The sequence below is a fragment of the Ascaphus truei genome, chromosome 7, assembly GCF_040206685.1.
Source record: "Ascaphus truei isolate aAscTru1 chromosome 7, aAscTru1.hap1, whole genome shotgun sequence".
NCBI classification, from domain to species: Eukaryota; Metazoa; Chordata; class Amphibia; order Anura; family Ascaphidae; genus Ascaphus; species Ascaphus truei.
The window spans coordinates 51,911,791-51,928,579 of record NC_134489.1 but is presented as its reverse complement, the minus strand read 5'-3'; positions in this window follow the sequence as shown (position 1 = coordinate 51,928,579).

The window sequence follows — 16,789 nt, the reverse complement described above, 5'->3', positions numbered from 1 at the left end:
ACAGTTCCACACGAGGTTGGTGTACAAAATAATGCAAATTGGACTCCGTAATAATATATGCACCTGGATTGAAAACTGGTTGAAGGATAGACAACAGAGGGTTGTCATACTGTAAATGGAACTTTTTCAGGTTGGGCTAAAGTCGTGAGTGGAATACCTCAGGGATCGGTACTGGGACCCCTGCTTTTTAACTTGTTTATTAATGACCTTGAGAGTGGCATCGAGAGCAAAGTCTCCATCTTTGCTGATGATTCTACTACCTTACACAATGTAGTATCAGAGCAGGATGTAATTTCTCTCCAGAAGGACTTGGAGAGACTTGAAACGTGGGCAGGTAAATGGCAGATGAGGTTTAATACAGATAAATGTAAGGTTATGCATTTGGGATGCAACAATAAACTGTGATTTACAAATTAAATGGGGATAAATTGGGGGAATCCTTGATTGAAAAGGATTTAGGAGTGCTTGTAGACAGCAGGCTTAGCAATAGTGTTCAAAGTCATGCAGTAGCTGCAAAGGCAAACAAGATCTTATCTTGCATTAAACAGGCAATGGATGGAAGGGAAGTAAACATAATTATGCCCCTTTACAAAGCATTAGTAAGACCACACCTTGAATATGGAGTACAATTTTGGGCACCAATCCTAAGAAAAGACATTATGGAACTAGAGAGAGAGTGCAGAGAAGAGCCACCAAATTAATAACTTATGAGAGGCTAGCTAAATTAGATTTATTTACATTAGTGAAGAGGCGTCTAAGAGGGGATATAACTATATACAAATATATTGGGGACATTAGAAGGAGCTTCCAAATGAACTATTCATCCCAAGGGCAGTACAAAGGACTCGGGGGCATCTCTTTAGGTTGTAGGAAAGAAGATTTCACCAGCAACAAAGGAAAGGATTCTTTACAGTAAGGGCAGTTAAAATGTGGAATTCATTACCCATGGAGACTGTGATGCCAGATATAATAAATTTGTTCAAAAAAAGGTTGGAAATCTTTTTAGAAAGGAAAGGTATACAGGGATATACCAAATAAGTATACAGTACATGGGAAGGATGTTGATCCAGGGATTAATCCAATTGCTAATTCTTGGAGTCGGGAAGGAATGTATTTTTCCCCTTATGAGATATCATTGGATGATATGACACTGGGGTTTTTTGTTTGCCTTCCTCTGGATCAATAAGTAAGTATAGATATAGGATAAAGTGTCTGTTGTCTAAATTTAGCATAGGTTGATCTTGATAGACGTACGTCTTTTTTCAACCTCATCTACTATGTAACTATGTACAGCTCAACCCCCTTATAACGCTGTGCTTGGGATCCAAAGAATCACATGGCGTTATAAGCAGATCACGTTAGAAATAATGTACAATTGTATGCATTGTGCAATAACATATTTAAGATACCAATAATCATGTTGTAAAGTATTCATAAATACGAAAAATGGGAGCCATGCTTGCATCTCGTTTAAGCGGATTTGCGTCATAACGGGGTTGAGCTGTACATATAAAACGGAAATAGCCGTGTTCGTTAATCCTTGTCTTTGTTAATCAGTATTGCCGACCTGAGGAAGAGAGGAGAACTCTCGAAAACTTGTCCTATGACAAATTGTTAGTTCAAATAAAAAAGGTATCACCTATTACTGAAGTACTCATTTATTCTGCACTATATGTGTGTAATATATTATACATATACACACACACACACACATAATAATAGTTTGTTCTTGTATAGCACTGCTAGTTTTTACGTAGCGCTTTACAGAGACATTTTGCAGACAGTCCCTGCCCCATAGAGTTGACAATCTGTTTTTAGTGCCTGAGAGGCAGGGAGATAAAGTGACTTGCCCAAGGTTACAAGGATCCGACACCAGGAATTGAACCAGCTTCCCCTGCTTCAAACTCAGTGCCAGAGTCAGTGTCTTTACTAACTGAGCCACTCCTTCAGCGTACACACGTATACTGTACACACATATACTGTACACACACACACCAGATGGGTCAGTTGGCACTCCCATAAATAAAGAGATAGTTTCCTGGTGCATGTCCCAGAAGGATAATATAAAAATACAATACCGTGTAATCCGGGAATCAAGAGACGGCACACAACAGAGTAGTATAGTAAAAAAGTGTATTAATGAAAATGGTACATCAAAACACCAATGTTGCAGTTCTCGCAGAGGGACCTTCCTCAGGGTGATCCACCCTAAACGTCGCCCATTTTTAACACATTTTTGTACCAGATGGAATCCATTTCAACTTTAATTGTTAACTGAGCGAGTGTTGTGGATTACTTTGTCCTGTATGTGAATAGATACTTATATAGCACCATACATGTACATAGCGCTTCACTGCAGTAATACACGTGACATAATACAAGACAATGGGAAACGGCGCTTCAAACATAAAAGCAACATTAGGAAAAGGAGATAGAGATATAGATATATTACACACACTGTAAACAAAGACAACACAATACACATTCATGTTGTTAAACCTATGCTAATGAGATTACCAACAGCCGTTGTTTACCATATCAGTGCAATTGGCAACTATATCTGCATCAAAAGTATCTGTTACTCATGGGGCGGGTGCTATGGTACTGAGTATTAACCAATAGTTTTACAGTGGCTCCTATCAGGCACACACAAAATGCTTGAATCACCACTGAAGCAATACTCTGTGGAAAATGTTAGTGGAATACTCACTTGCATACTGAGCTCCGCAGAGTGAGCACACAATGACCGTGTAATTAGCAACTATATCTGCATCAGTGCTGAGTGTCATAGCATCTGCCCCATGAGAAACGCAGTATTAAAAAATAGCTATAAAGTGGCTACTATCTCAGGTGTACACACAAAGCTAACAGGTAGGGATAGCCAAGCTCCTGTATATAGATTGGCAGGCAAGGAGGTGCTGTGGTACCGTTTCTGCAGCTACTGGGCAAATATAAACATTGGTGCTCTAAAATAGCCCTTGCAGGAAAAAAACAACTCAAGCTGGGAATGCAGATATAGTCGCTAATTACACCGTCATTGTATGCTCGCTCCGCTAAATTCAGTATACAAGTGACTCTTCCACTAACATTCTCCAGTGTATTGCTCCAGTGGCAATTCAAGCAGTTTGTGTGTACCTGAGATAGGAGCCACGGTACAAGTATTGGTTGATACTTTGTTTCTCATGGGGAGGGTGCTATGGTACTCATACTATTGATGGAGACATAGCTGCCAATTACACTGATATTGTATGCCTACTCCTCTGAGCTTCGAATACAAGTGATTTACCTACCAACATATTCTTCACAGAGACTTTGAATTGTTTTGCAATTAATTTTTAACTATTCGCTATGTAAATTGTTATTTTGATAAAAGTGTGGCCGACATTTGATTGAGCTTTTATATTTTACTTTGAGTTTACTATTAAAGTTAACCATTTTAATCACCACAATAATTCACTATCATCACTGGGATTTGTGTGCTACAGATATTGGGAACTCTTTTTCTTGGGTTCGTTATTGTTTTTCTCCAGTGTAAGTACATTAATTTGTGACCATTTGCCATCTAGTGTCATAATATAATCACAGGTAACATAGCAACTCAGAACTAACCATGGGGCCTGTCTATTTCACCATATGGTGGCTGTTGTAATTAGTGGAGTGGTGTGTACTGCTGTCTAAAAACAAACAAATGTGAAACCAGTATCCAGACATAAAATAAGTGCTGAACAAATGTGTTCTCAAGCATATACCGTATAGTATGCACGTTGTATACATACATAATTATATATACACACCTATATACAGTATATGTGTCCTTTTATAAAGCGAAAATGTATTCAGTTTACCGTAATTGTGTTGCCGTACTCCACTAGTGAGTGGGTACCGATTGGGATAACTCCTCCCCATAGCAGTTTAGGACAGGAAACTCTTCTGCGGGAACTGGCATACAGTATATGACACTCACTTTACCTTATGTCTTCTGTTTTTATAGCTTTGGGAGGAAACAAAGACTATGCAGGTAAACGGAGGGTCATATATGCCAGTACCTGCAGAATAGTTTCCTGTCCTACAGTGTTGATGGGAGGAGATGTCCCATTCGAGATATCCCATCCCACTACAAATTGAACATTCAAGCCTCAGCTAATGCACGCTTTGATAATAATGGTAAAAGAGATCAGTCTGTTTTTCTTCCCTCCCTTGTTCTTTGCTTTGGTATATTCTATTCGCTATCCACTGCCATGTGGAAAACAGGAAATGAGAAAATGTATTCCGTTTACCATAATTTTATTTTCCTGTACTCCACTAATAGCAATGGGTACAACACACCCTCCCTGTAATAATGTTTCTGGGGGGGGGCGGGTTCTGTAGCTTTGGGAGAAACCGGACACATTCATTAGTACAGGAGGGTATGTTGAACCCACTGCCATTAGTGGAGTACAGGAAAATCAAATTATGGTAAGCTGAATACATTTTCTCTCATTTTCTCTACGGTGCAGGACTTTACTATCAAAGCGTGCATTAGCTGAGGCTTGAATGTTCAATTTGTAGTATTTAAAACATTTATGAAATGAACACCACACTACCGCTCTGAATATTTGTGTTGGAGATGTATAGCACCCTTGTCAAGTTTAGCAAATTATAATGGTTTTATATTTTTCTTTCATAAGGAACTACTGTATTGTTGGATATTTATTATCCTTTTCTCAATATACCAGCTCCCGCCCTACTGAGGTTTTTCTAACTTTATATCAGATTATTTGTGATTCCTACTACATAGGTATTTTAATTGCATTGTTCTAAAACAGACTACCCCATTTACAATATGACAGAATTCTTAACCAACAAACAGGATTTTGAGGCCTGGACAACTGAGGATCTTGATGTATTTTCAGCAAATATAATACAGAAAGACAGCACACCGATTAGAGATATTAAATCCTATTTTAAAGATCTGGAGAGAAACTATACAACACAAGCCAAGGTCTGGTGGGAGGTGACCAGTCTTGAAAAATTATATTAAATCTGGACTAGTCCCTAGAAGACGTAGGGTTAGACTGCCACCCTCCCACCAGATCACTGATGAAGTCTTTATCTCTAATTGGGAAAAGATCCTTCTTCATTGTTCAACAGGGTTAATTAAATTGTTGATTGACTTTGAATCAAAGAAGTTGGAATCTGTTAATGCTGAAATCAAAGTTTTGCTTACTGATTTAAAGATCTGGCAGACAAACCCTGACTTTGAAGACTTAGAAAATAAACTCAAGAGTAATATAGATAAACTCACAATTGAGATCAAGGAGTGTAAGCAGAAAAAAATTCTGCAACATACAGTAGACTTTAAAGAAGGAAAAATGTTCCACTTTAAAACACGCTACCAGAAAACAAGACCTCAAGTGAGAACATATGAGTCCTCAGCTGAATAGGAGAGATCTGCCAGCGATACCGATTCAGAAACTAGTAACCCCAATTTTCCTTTGTCACTACCCGTAAGAAGCAGACCTCCTTTTTTAGAAGAGATGGGGCTGCATATCAACGCCCACATAAGAGGAAAACCAGAAGGGGTCAGGGTAGAGTCTCTGCGAGACAGGGAAAAGTGGGCTTATCAGGAACAGAAGAAGGGTCCACAGAAATCACACACCAAAAAACACAAATAACTCATTTGTCTAGTAAAACACTAAACCGAAACTACATTCGAGTACTGTCAAAGAGATTGCCTTTTGCCCCACAAACAAATTTGATGTGCTTGAATGTGTTAAAGACCGCAATTTATTTTCAAGAAAATTGTCTTTACACAAATTCTTTCAGAGGCGAATGCAATGGAGTAATCGTAATACTCCCCTATGAGGACTTTGATCACAGAGATTTTATCAACCTCAGAAATCTGAGAGATCTCTGGGATAAAAATGAACGACCGTTAGGAGAAGGTCCTTTTACAATCTACTTTTGTGCCTCCAATAGAAACGAGCACAAACGTTGATGTGTTCACGAAAGTAGTTACAAAAAACTTGATGAGTCTGTCTGTGAATAAGGGTTATCAAAATCTAACATATGGAGAACGGCTTGCTTTGTCAGATTTAGAGATAGATCAGAGCGTGATTATTAAACCCTCCTGACAAAGGGGGAAATATATTTATACTGGATCAGGCTGACTACTGTATATCTCTGAATGTCAAAGGCTGTTATCTGATCTGAAATGCTACACGATATTAAAAGCCGACCCAACGAATATATTCTTAAAAGAACGTATGAATATATTAAAAGATGGTTTAGATAGATATACGTTTATTAAGAGTGAACACGACTTTATGCTGGTGAAGACACCACGGCTAGCAACTTTCTACTATTTACCTAAAGTACATCTGCATGACTAAGATGGTCTGCATGTGATTTCCAGTTACTGTAGGTCTGAATCTGTATCTTGGCAGGGCAAGAGGCTCTTTAATGAGATGAGCCACTTCCAGTCTCATGGTGAGAGGGAAGGGAAGGTGTTGCACTGTAACTGCTGAAAACTTGTCCTGTTCACAAGACTTGTGTATCTTCAAGATTGTGTATGCTGAAGAAGTTATCTACTGTTCTAATAAATATTCAAAATTTCCTGGCGCCCACTTTTATTCATTGCTCCTTTATAGAAGCTGGCACGGATCTACTACATCAATCCTGAGATGGACAGGTAAACAGCCGAGTACCAAAACCCTTTTTCAACAGGTACAAACCCTGGCAAAGCCTTACAGACTGTTCCAACAACTCCTTTTTCACTGTACACCATTCATCTTCGCACACCAGTCTGAAAAGCATAATATGCAGACGAGGTTGATGTCTTCCTCAACGTCATTAGTGTCATGATTGCCTTGTCAGAACAGCCTTTCCTCAGTGCTTGCCGCTCAATCTCCATACCGCTAAGGCTAATTTCTTTGGATCTGGTTGCTGGATTGGGCCTAGCGTCAGCATGTCTGGAAATATTGGAAGATGCCAGTGCTGGTCTATTGCCATGCATATCTGGGGCTGACCCCAACGATCCACAAATAGATGAAAAACTCTGACATCCAGTTCCCACGCTCCTGGACGGATCAACGTTTGACTCAAGAAGTCGGCTGTCATGCTTATGTCCAGGAATATGAACCACTCTGATGTTTAAGTGGCGTTCTACCCACAGTATAATTGATGTTGCAAGAGTAAGAAGTTTCCCACTCCTGGTTCCTCTCGGTTTCATAATATATTTCACTATAGTGAGATCATCTTATTTTATCTTTATGCTTTTGCCTTGATCATAAAGCTTGCAAGAATTCCAGAGCTCTTGTTACTGTGTGCTTTTCTTGCATGTTTGCTGCACAACCGCTGCAAGATTTAGGACAACTTCCTTGCGCCAAAGCACTGTCCATCTGTGCTCCCCATCCGTAAACTGCTGGCGTCGGTGGTAATTATTTGTAAGGAATCCACTACTGGCTTTGACTATAGCCTTGCAGACCTATGCAGTTGCAAGCTTCCTCTGGCAATCAATGGCACATGTGCTGCCTCTCATTGCAGCTTCTGCCCTGTGCTCCGTCATTGGAGGAATGCTCACACACCTTCCTCCTGTGATTGGATCTCCGCCCTTTATATCCTGGGCGTTGGCACTGAACCAGTGCCGAGCATAACTCCTACCTTGGACGTTACCGTCTCTGCCACAAGCCATCCAGGCCTCTCTCCTAGTGTTCTACCTTCCTAGTTCCTGAGTATCCAGAGGTCTGTTTCTGTCTCCTGTGCTGAAGCGTGGTAGCCAGCACTGGTACCCGCTGCATTTTCTCCTAGCAGTGGTTACCCATAATTTCCTGCGGCCTGCTGCTATCTCCATGCAGTGGCCTGCCTTGGACTTCTGCGCTGAAGCGTTGGTTTCCCCGACGCTGCCCTGCGGTGTACTTCGGCCAGCCTGCTGTCTCTCCCTGCTGAGACCGGCGTCATGGGCCGAGCCCGCTCCTCGCGCAGAGGCCACTCCCGCACTCACGCTCCTAAGCTGAAGCGGGGAACTCCTGTCTGCCTGTTGCCGATTCCTTGCTACGACTACGACCACCCGGATGTCTTCTATCCTGACCCGGCTTCGGCCATCGATTGTCCTGTCTTCTCCTACCCCGACTTTGGCTTCAATAACGACGATGCTGCCTTCTCCAATCCTGACCCTGCAATGTACGACTACGAACTGCGCACTCCAGATCAGTCTGCGCGGACTAAGGTCGGTGATTATATAACCCCACCTCAGCCCCGCGGTCCGGTCCCGGTTTGTGGCGAGCATCGGCGTAACAGTATGCTCGGCCCAAAACCGGACCGCGCTGTGGCGGGGTTTGGTAAATGTTTAACTGTACCTATGTCCCAGGCTGCGGACCAGCCCGTTTGAAAAACAGTATCTGTTTGAAAGACTGCCTCCACCTGATCTTGCCTTTATGTATGAAGGGTTAACCCTCGCAGAAAGACTAACTCGTAAAGAAATACTTACAAGGTCTCAGGAATGTAGAGAGGTAAAGAAGATGTTACAAGCCCAGTACTCCCAACTACTCCTTCTTATGTCTACACCAGGTCTGGAAACTGCAGATTTTGGGGTACCGGCTCAGGCCATAGACACCACCCTTAAATTATTCCTGGAATTTGACAAGAACATAAGTGAGCATGAACCTCTACTTGCTGCCCACGCACAGACTATTCACAAACCCTATGCTGCCAGTCCTGTTGCTAAACCTGTGGGGGTACCTCCCTCTCCTAAGAATGGTCAACCATCTCTCTGTCGCTGCCCGCTAAGGAAGAAGCTGCCATGCTCCCTAATCCTGAGTTAACCTCCCTGGGTTCTGTCCCCGAGGTTATTCCGGTCTTAACCCCTGCTAGTCAGGCCTATGAGTCCCCCACTGTAAATCCCTGCATCCCCCAGGTCAGTGTGTCTTCCCTAGCACCAGAGAATGAATCCTGTTTGCCCTCTCTTTCTAAACCAAAATTTCTAAGCTCTGTTCCCGATGTTTTTTCTATTTTAACCCCTGCTAGCCTGCTCTGTGAGGTCCCCACTGCTTACCCTAGTATTCCGCAGTCTAATGTTAGGTCTCTAGGGCAAGAAGCTGAACCCCCTATGACCCCCACTCTCGGAGACTACTGTAGCTTCTATTTCTCTGATTCTCAGGTACAGAGTAACTTAACCCTTGAGGTTTTTCCTATGTTAACCCCTGCAGGTCAGCCCTATGAACCTCACTTGGTAAATCCCTGTAGTCCGTTAGTCAAGGACAACTCCTTAGCTTCAGAGGATGAACCCCTTATGTCCCCTGACTCGGCTAAAATTCTCGGGGCTACGCCCCCTGAACTTTCGGCAGTAATACTGGCTCCAGTTAAAAGTATTCTGGAACCGTTTGTTTCCCTAAGCCTGTTCGCAGAATCCCTACTCCTAGGTATTTCGCTGACCCCGTCTGCCACTCAGAAAGCTGAAATCCCTGCTTCTGAGCATAGACCCCTTTTCATGGAATCTGTTGTCGTTTCTGATGTCCCAGACACTCTTTCCCAAATACCCACTTCAGAGACCAGCACAGTTGTGGTTGCCCCCCTTGCACTGTCTGTGTTCTCCTCTTCTCAAATCCTAGGGTTTAAAGCGAACAGTACTGTACATATTATGTCCCTTTCCAAGTGACCCCTTCTGAGATCAGCATATCTGCTGTTGCTCCCTTAGTACAATTACAGTCAGGGCCCTCCTTTTTGAAGGATCAGGTTTTCAAGTTTGAAACTCCCTTTATCCCTAATTTTGTAAAACTGCACTCCCTTCTCACTGTAGTTAAAAGTTCTCCAGCAGCCGCTGAGTTAAGCTCTGCCGCTGCCAAATCTTCTGTTGTAGAAGCAACCTTCCCTAGCTTATTTCTGTTTTTCCTATCTGTTATGCCTGTTCCCTATGCTTTTCCTCCTCTGTCTCTGTGTGTTGCTTTTCCTGTCCTTGACTCTACTGTAAGTCTATCTCCTTGGAACCGGTGACAGCTATTAGCTCCCCTTCTACGGTCCCTCAGGCTATCACTTCAAAGATCAGCTTATCTGTCCCTAATCCCTTACTACGCTCTGAGTCAACCCTTGGCTTCTCTCTGGCTCCTGAGGTAGAGCCTGACGGTCTGCTCTCCACCTCTGCGGTAGTCTGTGAGATGCCTATCACCTTTACTAAAATTTCTGTTTTGCAAGGTATTTCTCCTATTAAGTCTGTGATACCTGCAATTCGTTTAATTGGTTCCAAGACCCCTATCACTGAGTTTGCCATGGAGTCTGATGCCCTCACTAGGGATTCTCAGGGATCCAATTCTGAAACAAGCGCAATGTTATCTGATTTCATTACAGTAGCTAGTTCAGTTCCTGCTGGTTCTCAATCACCCACTTCAGTGACAAGCAAGATGTCCCTTGTTTCTATTGGAGAGTCTACCCAGGTTCTTTCACGGATCATGCCACAGCCTCCGGGATGATTAAAAATGACTTTAAGTCTGGGATGCCCACTCCTTTAATAATACTGTTTCACGCTGATTCGGTCACAGTATTCGGGGTATCCACAACTGACTGTGTCTACTACCACGAACTCAGGGGTATCGCATTTGGAACTTTCAGTAATACCCGCTGTGTCCCTTTTCTCGAAAAATCCCGTCTTTAAGATGGACTTATATTTCCCTGTGTCTTCCACAATACTTGGGGGACTGTCCTGTCGCAAAACTAGGGTTACCTCTCTAGAAGGTGCCTGGAGCTACCGATGTTAAGAACCCTATGTTTAAAACAGTAAGATTTTGCATTGCTTCTCCCACAGTATCATGCGAGACCTGGGTACCTGGGACCCCCACTCCTAAGCCAAGCTCTAGTTCTCTGTCTTCTTTCTCTGTGTTGGAGGTACCCAGCTTTAACCCCAAGATTTTTTTCTTAAGGCTGATGCACCGCTTAACCGCCTGCCTGTTTTTTTGGATAAAATCTGTTTTCTCACCTTTCAAACAGACTCCTTACTCGCAGGTCTCTGTGCGGTGCCTAAAGTGCCCTTTCTGGATGGCATTTGGCCTCTCTCTAAAACGAAGACACCCTTACTGGACCTCGTCGCTTTACCTGAAGTGTCCGTCCCTGTTCTCTATGGGTCCACTATGGGTATGGACATGCTGTACCCTACCGTCTCCTTAAAGCTTACTATGCCCTTCGCCAAGGCCATAACTTTGTATTTGATTCTTTCTAAAGATCACAGACCAAGGGAGGCGGACCCTTCAACTGCCAGTACCACGACCAATAATTGCATACACACTGCTACAGGCTCTCTCAAATTGCTTGGGATAGCAACCCTGCTTTGTATCAAAAGTACCGCTTCAATAGTGTGCAGTGAACCCTCCCGCCCCATTCCCTCGCTAACCACCACCCGTAATTCCTTGGAAGCTAAAGACTCTCGCAACTTCCTCTGTGCTGATTTCACCAAAGACATTGCCTTCGCTGAAGATCCCTCTGCCATTTTTGTCCGACAATCTATGTCCTGTGTCCCATACGCTTGGACTATTACTATGCACCGGACACTTGGCTACTGCCCTTCTGATGTCCCCATTCCGGAACCCTCAGGTCCCATTGCCCATGTACCAAGAACTGCAGTGCCACCGGCCAATATACACCTGGATTGTGGACCTAATTCTCGCCGGAGACACTTCAGGAACAACTCAATGTCTCCCAGATCTATGAATGGTCCTGTCCACCCAGACTTCTCACCCAGTGGTGGGGGTACTATAAGGAACACCAACAAACTATGGGCTTTCAACGCCACCTCTCGCCTAAGGAGGTTTAGGAACAATTCCATGTCCCCCAAATCTGTGAATTACTCTGTTCGTCCGGAGGTCTCACCTGAAGGGGGGGATACTGTAAGGAATCCACTACTGGCTTTGACTATAGCCTTGCAGACCTATGCAGTTGCAAGCTTCATCTGGCAATCAATGGCACACGTGCTGCCTCTCATTGCAGCTTTTGCCCTGTGCTCCGTCATTGGAGGAATGCTCACACACCCTCCTCCTGTGATTGGATCTCCGCCCTTTATATCCTGGGCGTTGGCACTGAACCAGTGCCGAGCATAACTCCTACCTTGGACGTTACCGTCTCTGCCACAAACCATCCAGGCCTCTCTCCTAGTGTTCTACCTTCCTAGTTCCTGAGTATCCAGAGGTCTGTTTCTGTCTCCTGTGCTGAAGCGTGGTAGCCAGCACTGGTACCTGCTGCATTTTCTCCTAGCAGTGGTTACCCTTAATTTCCTGCGGCCTGCTGCTATCTCCATGCAGTGGCCTGCCTTGGACTTCTGCGCTGAAGCGTTGGTTTCCCCGACGCTGCCCTGCGGTGTACTTCGGCCAGCCTGCTGTCTCTCCCTGCTGAGACCGGCGTCATGGGCCGAGCCCGCTCCTCGAGCAGAGGCCACTCCCGCGCTCACGCTCCTAAGCTGAAGCGGGGAACTCCTGTCTGCCTGTTGCCGACTCCTTGCTACGACCACCCGGATGTCTTCTATCCTGACCCGGCTTCAGCCATCGATTGTCCTGTCTTCTCCTACCCCGACTTTGGCTTCAATAACGACGATGCTGCCTTTTCCAATCCTGACCCTGCGATGTACGACTACGAACTGCGCACTCCGGATCAGTCTGCGCGGACTAAGGTCGGTGATTATATAACCCCACCTCAGCCCCGCGGTCCGGTCCCGTTTTGTGGCGAGCATCGGCGTAACATTATTATCCATTCGTTCTCTTGAAGGGAGTGTGTATTTAGTCAATTCTGTGGATTTCCCAACACCTCAGGTCTCATCTTGTAGGGGGAAATATAAATAGCTGCGGGAGTTTTGGATCTTTGCTCCACTGGTCCAAGAAACAACAGCCCATTTTGTGATGCTTAGAGGATTTTCTCAATCTAGGGCTGAGAACTGGGACAACTTAATTTTACAGCTTGACTTGCAATTTGCTGCAGAGTTATCAATTTCTTATCTGGTTGAACCCAAACAGCCTCCATCATTTCCTTTATTACAGAATGAAGATGAAAACCTCTCATCCGCCTCTCAGAATCGCAGAGTAACTTATCGTTCTGCAGATCTTCTTCTGTTTTTTTTTTAATTCCAACACTTTCTTCAGTGCCCTAAAAGCAGCAAATACTAAATTCCCCCTTTCCCCCCTTATTCTTACTGTGTGTGTAAAGCATGTACCAATGTATAATTCTACACTCTTACCTACTGTAAGTTCGCAATCGTTTGGTACTCCTGTTAGGCTGAAAGTGTGAAACAGATGGTGCGCTCTATACTATTGTGTGAGAAATAGAAGTGGTAAAGAGAACTAGTGTTGTATATAGTATTGAGGGGAAAGGCCCTGAAGATTTGAGTGATTGAAACAACTAGTGTTGAATGCGTTAATAAAGGGAAATAAGATACCTAATGTAAATTGGAGGGAGTTGCAGCTAGTCAAAAGAGATGGTTCAGACATCAAACTAGAAAGGGATAGAAAAGACAAGCACAAACTCTCATGAGAATAAACTTTAGTATAAAAGTAGTAGAAATATCAATATAACAATTAAAAAATTAAAAACAGGTATAAAAGATCCTCAATGGCATGAGGCTACCAGACTCCCACGAGAACAAAATTGGTAAAAGTCTTATATATGAAACTGCCAAGGTAGCAGCGTTAGGCTAAGGTAGATGAGTGCCCAGATGTTCACCTAATTCGGGCACTCATCCATCTTAGATGAAACCACCACGGTGGCGGTAATCAATCAGGATTCACTCCAATCAGGATTTTTACAGATTTCTAACAGAATGGCCGCCTTTCAGTTTCAATCAATCCTTCAGTCAGTGTAACTAAGCAGCTACAATGTATCCAGATATTACTAAATTAACATTGCCTATTGTTACAGTTTGCAGCTTAAACTGCTGGAAACATTGGAACACAATCCTGGTTGTGATCATTTGTAGCCACAGATTTTGCAATGCTGGGGACGTGGGCTAAAATCTGCTATATAAAATCAAAGGATGCTCAGTGTATTACAACTCATTATACAGTAAATGTCATCAATAGTTGGAAAAAACAAACACAGGTCACCATTATCCAATACTACAGAACTAATTTATAAAATGAAAAAAACACATGATTTCACATTTTTCCACTTTAAGGAATCCACTCACTCCAGGTTGAAGTCTGAATCATCCGTTGGCACTTCCTGCTCAGTGGAATCCCAATATCCTCCTTACGAAAAATGCTGAGATCTCATATTCCTCAAAGAAAGATTATTCCTTCTTATCCATACTAGCCTGTAATCTAGACCTCTTATGAGACGGCTTGTTTGCTTGTGACATTGTTGCTTCAACACTCTGGGATAAGGTTTATTTCTTCCAAGATAATTCGGCAGCAATAAAAGATCTTCACTCTTCAAACATGCACACTCAAAACCCAACCAGTAGCTAGAGACTCACCTAGACGTTTTAGGCAGCGTCCCATTGCCTGATACAGCTTCCCTCATCTTGCTCTAGTTTGTCTGTTCATTGACTCATGTAAATGACGCCACCAAAACTTGGCACCATAGAAGGTATTGCCACATGAAATATGTGCAGCCGGGTCCTTCTAGCATAGTCACGCCTATGATGTCATACCGCATGGCTGCTTGAACAGATGGCATGCACACACCCTGACACCCTGCCCACGTGAGATGCCTAAGAGGGCCTGCACCACCACCACTTGTGTTCAAAGATGCCTTAATGGAAGAGCCCCTTAAATGTGCCACTGTTATCGGTTCCTTTTGGTCTTAAGAGAAGACATTAACTCACTGTTTCTCTAACCAGAACCCCAAAATCTGACCAATTTAGTCTCTGGAGACGGACATCTCTGTTTGAGGCAATGCAATTTACATGATCTGGAATGCCTACTCATTCATAATTTTGTCCTTTAGCGGTGAACCTTTGTCGAGTCCAACCACCAATTTTCCTCCTTTTGTATTTATGCAATCCTTATTCCCTGTGGGATTCAGTATGTACTCAAATCATATTCTGTGGAAAGTTAAATAATCAGTTTATATTAAAATCTAATGTGTTAGATAAATAGGTGCAACAGCAACCACTACCTTTCCTGACCGCAAAAAAATGATGTTCAGTTGAAAAAGGTGTCATTGCTCTTATGTAAAAATATCTATACATGCTCCAAGTACAGTATAAGCAATGGTGGTCCAATCCTTAAATAATGCACAACATTATACACTTGCTGCTTCCCATATCTGTACAGGACCCTGATGAAGGTCCCAGAGGACTTCTGCATTGGTTATTATTTGGAACACAATATGCTAAATATGACCACTTACTCAAGTTTTGTCTTTTTCTTCAAACCCGGAAGGTATATACTCAATCCAAGAAAGCCAGCACTCCCAAGATTCTCATGTCTTTCAGATGATCCAAGCTTATTGTAATAAAGTACACCCTGTAGAAGGTCCTTTTGGGGACCAAAACATCAGGGTAGTGTATGTATTTAATAAAGTAACGTTTCAATATTTTTGTCCAGTGCTACGTAGTTTTGGGCCGCTTTCAGAGAAACTATTTTATGGATAGAGAATATGAAATTATACGCACACACAAACCCAACCATAGCCCAACTACAAATAAAGGTCAACTAACAATACATATTACTGTAGCTCTGCTACTGTACATCTGTATGAGAGTCAGGGAGGGATACTGTAGTTAACCTGTATGAGTAGCATGTTAGGCTGCATAGTGATACGTACTGTATAACCAACAACGAGAGATGGAGGTGGAAAAGCCATTTTACAAGATCAATAGTGAGACCTCACCTGCAGTACTTATTGTGTCACCTTCAGGAGGCCTCATTCACAAAAGAAAAAATGGTGGAGCAATGAACCGAGATGGGAGATAATTGAACATTGGGCATATGAAAATAGGTACACTTTAGATCCTCTGTCAACGTGGGACAGAGGAGCTTACAAAGTGAGGGAGAACCTTCCATGAACATCACAAAACACATCCAATGTATTATATTCAAAGCTAATGGCTCTAATAAAATAATAACATGTTTCTGGTTTTATTTGTATATACGCTAGACAACTTCTCTATAATCAATTGTTCACTTATCAAATCAGTCATCAATCTTCAAGCTGCTGTAATTAGCTTCAGCCAATGAGAAAAAGGAAGTGGAGCCCTCACACACTAGTAGAAATAGGTACAAGAGATACCACTGGTTTTAATAGGTACAGGACATAAAATATAGGTGTAACCATGCTGTAAAATGGCTGCAGTCATCTCTCCTGCTGACAGTAAGGCCTGGTAAGTTATGGGCATGCCAGCAGTTATCATGGAGGTTTGCCCTCACACCCTGGTGAGGTGTCATATGTCCCATAGGAAGTGACAACATGCTGTGTGTCCACGGTTAGTGACATCCGAGATGTGCCTGTTCCTAGGTGATATAAGACACAGCACTGTCTAAAGTTAGTTGAGTTCCTGTTGTTGTGCTGCCTCTGTTCAGTAAGAGGCACATGGAGGTCTGCAACATTGTTGCAGTAGTCTGATGCAGAGCTGTGAGTCTGGCAGCACAAGCCAGACAGAGAAAAGCGGTTGGAGTGTTATGTAAAAGCTATGAGACAAGGAGCAAGTCTGAGTGCAGGCTTGGGAGGAGACAGCTTATAAGACTGTGACCAGGGACCTGGCACAGGGACTATCTCCCTAAAGGGGAGATAGGGAACCCACCAATTAAGGGAAGAGATACCTTTCAAAGGGAAGTGCGGTGAACATGGGAGGCTGAATACACCCCATTGTGGAGGGCAGCTGGCCCACCGTACTAATAAA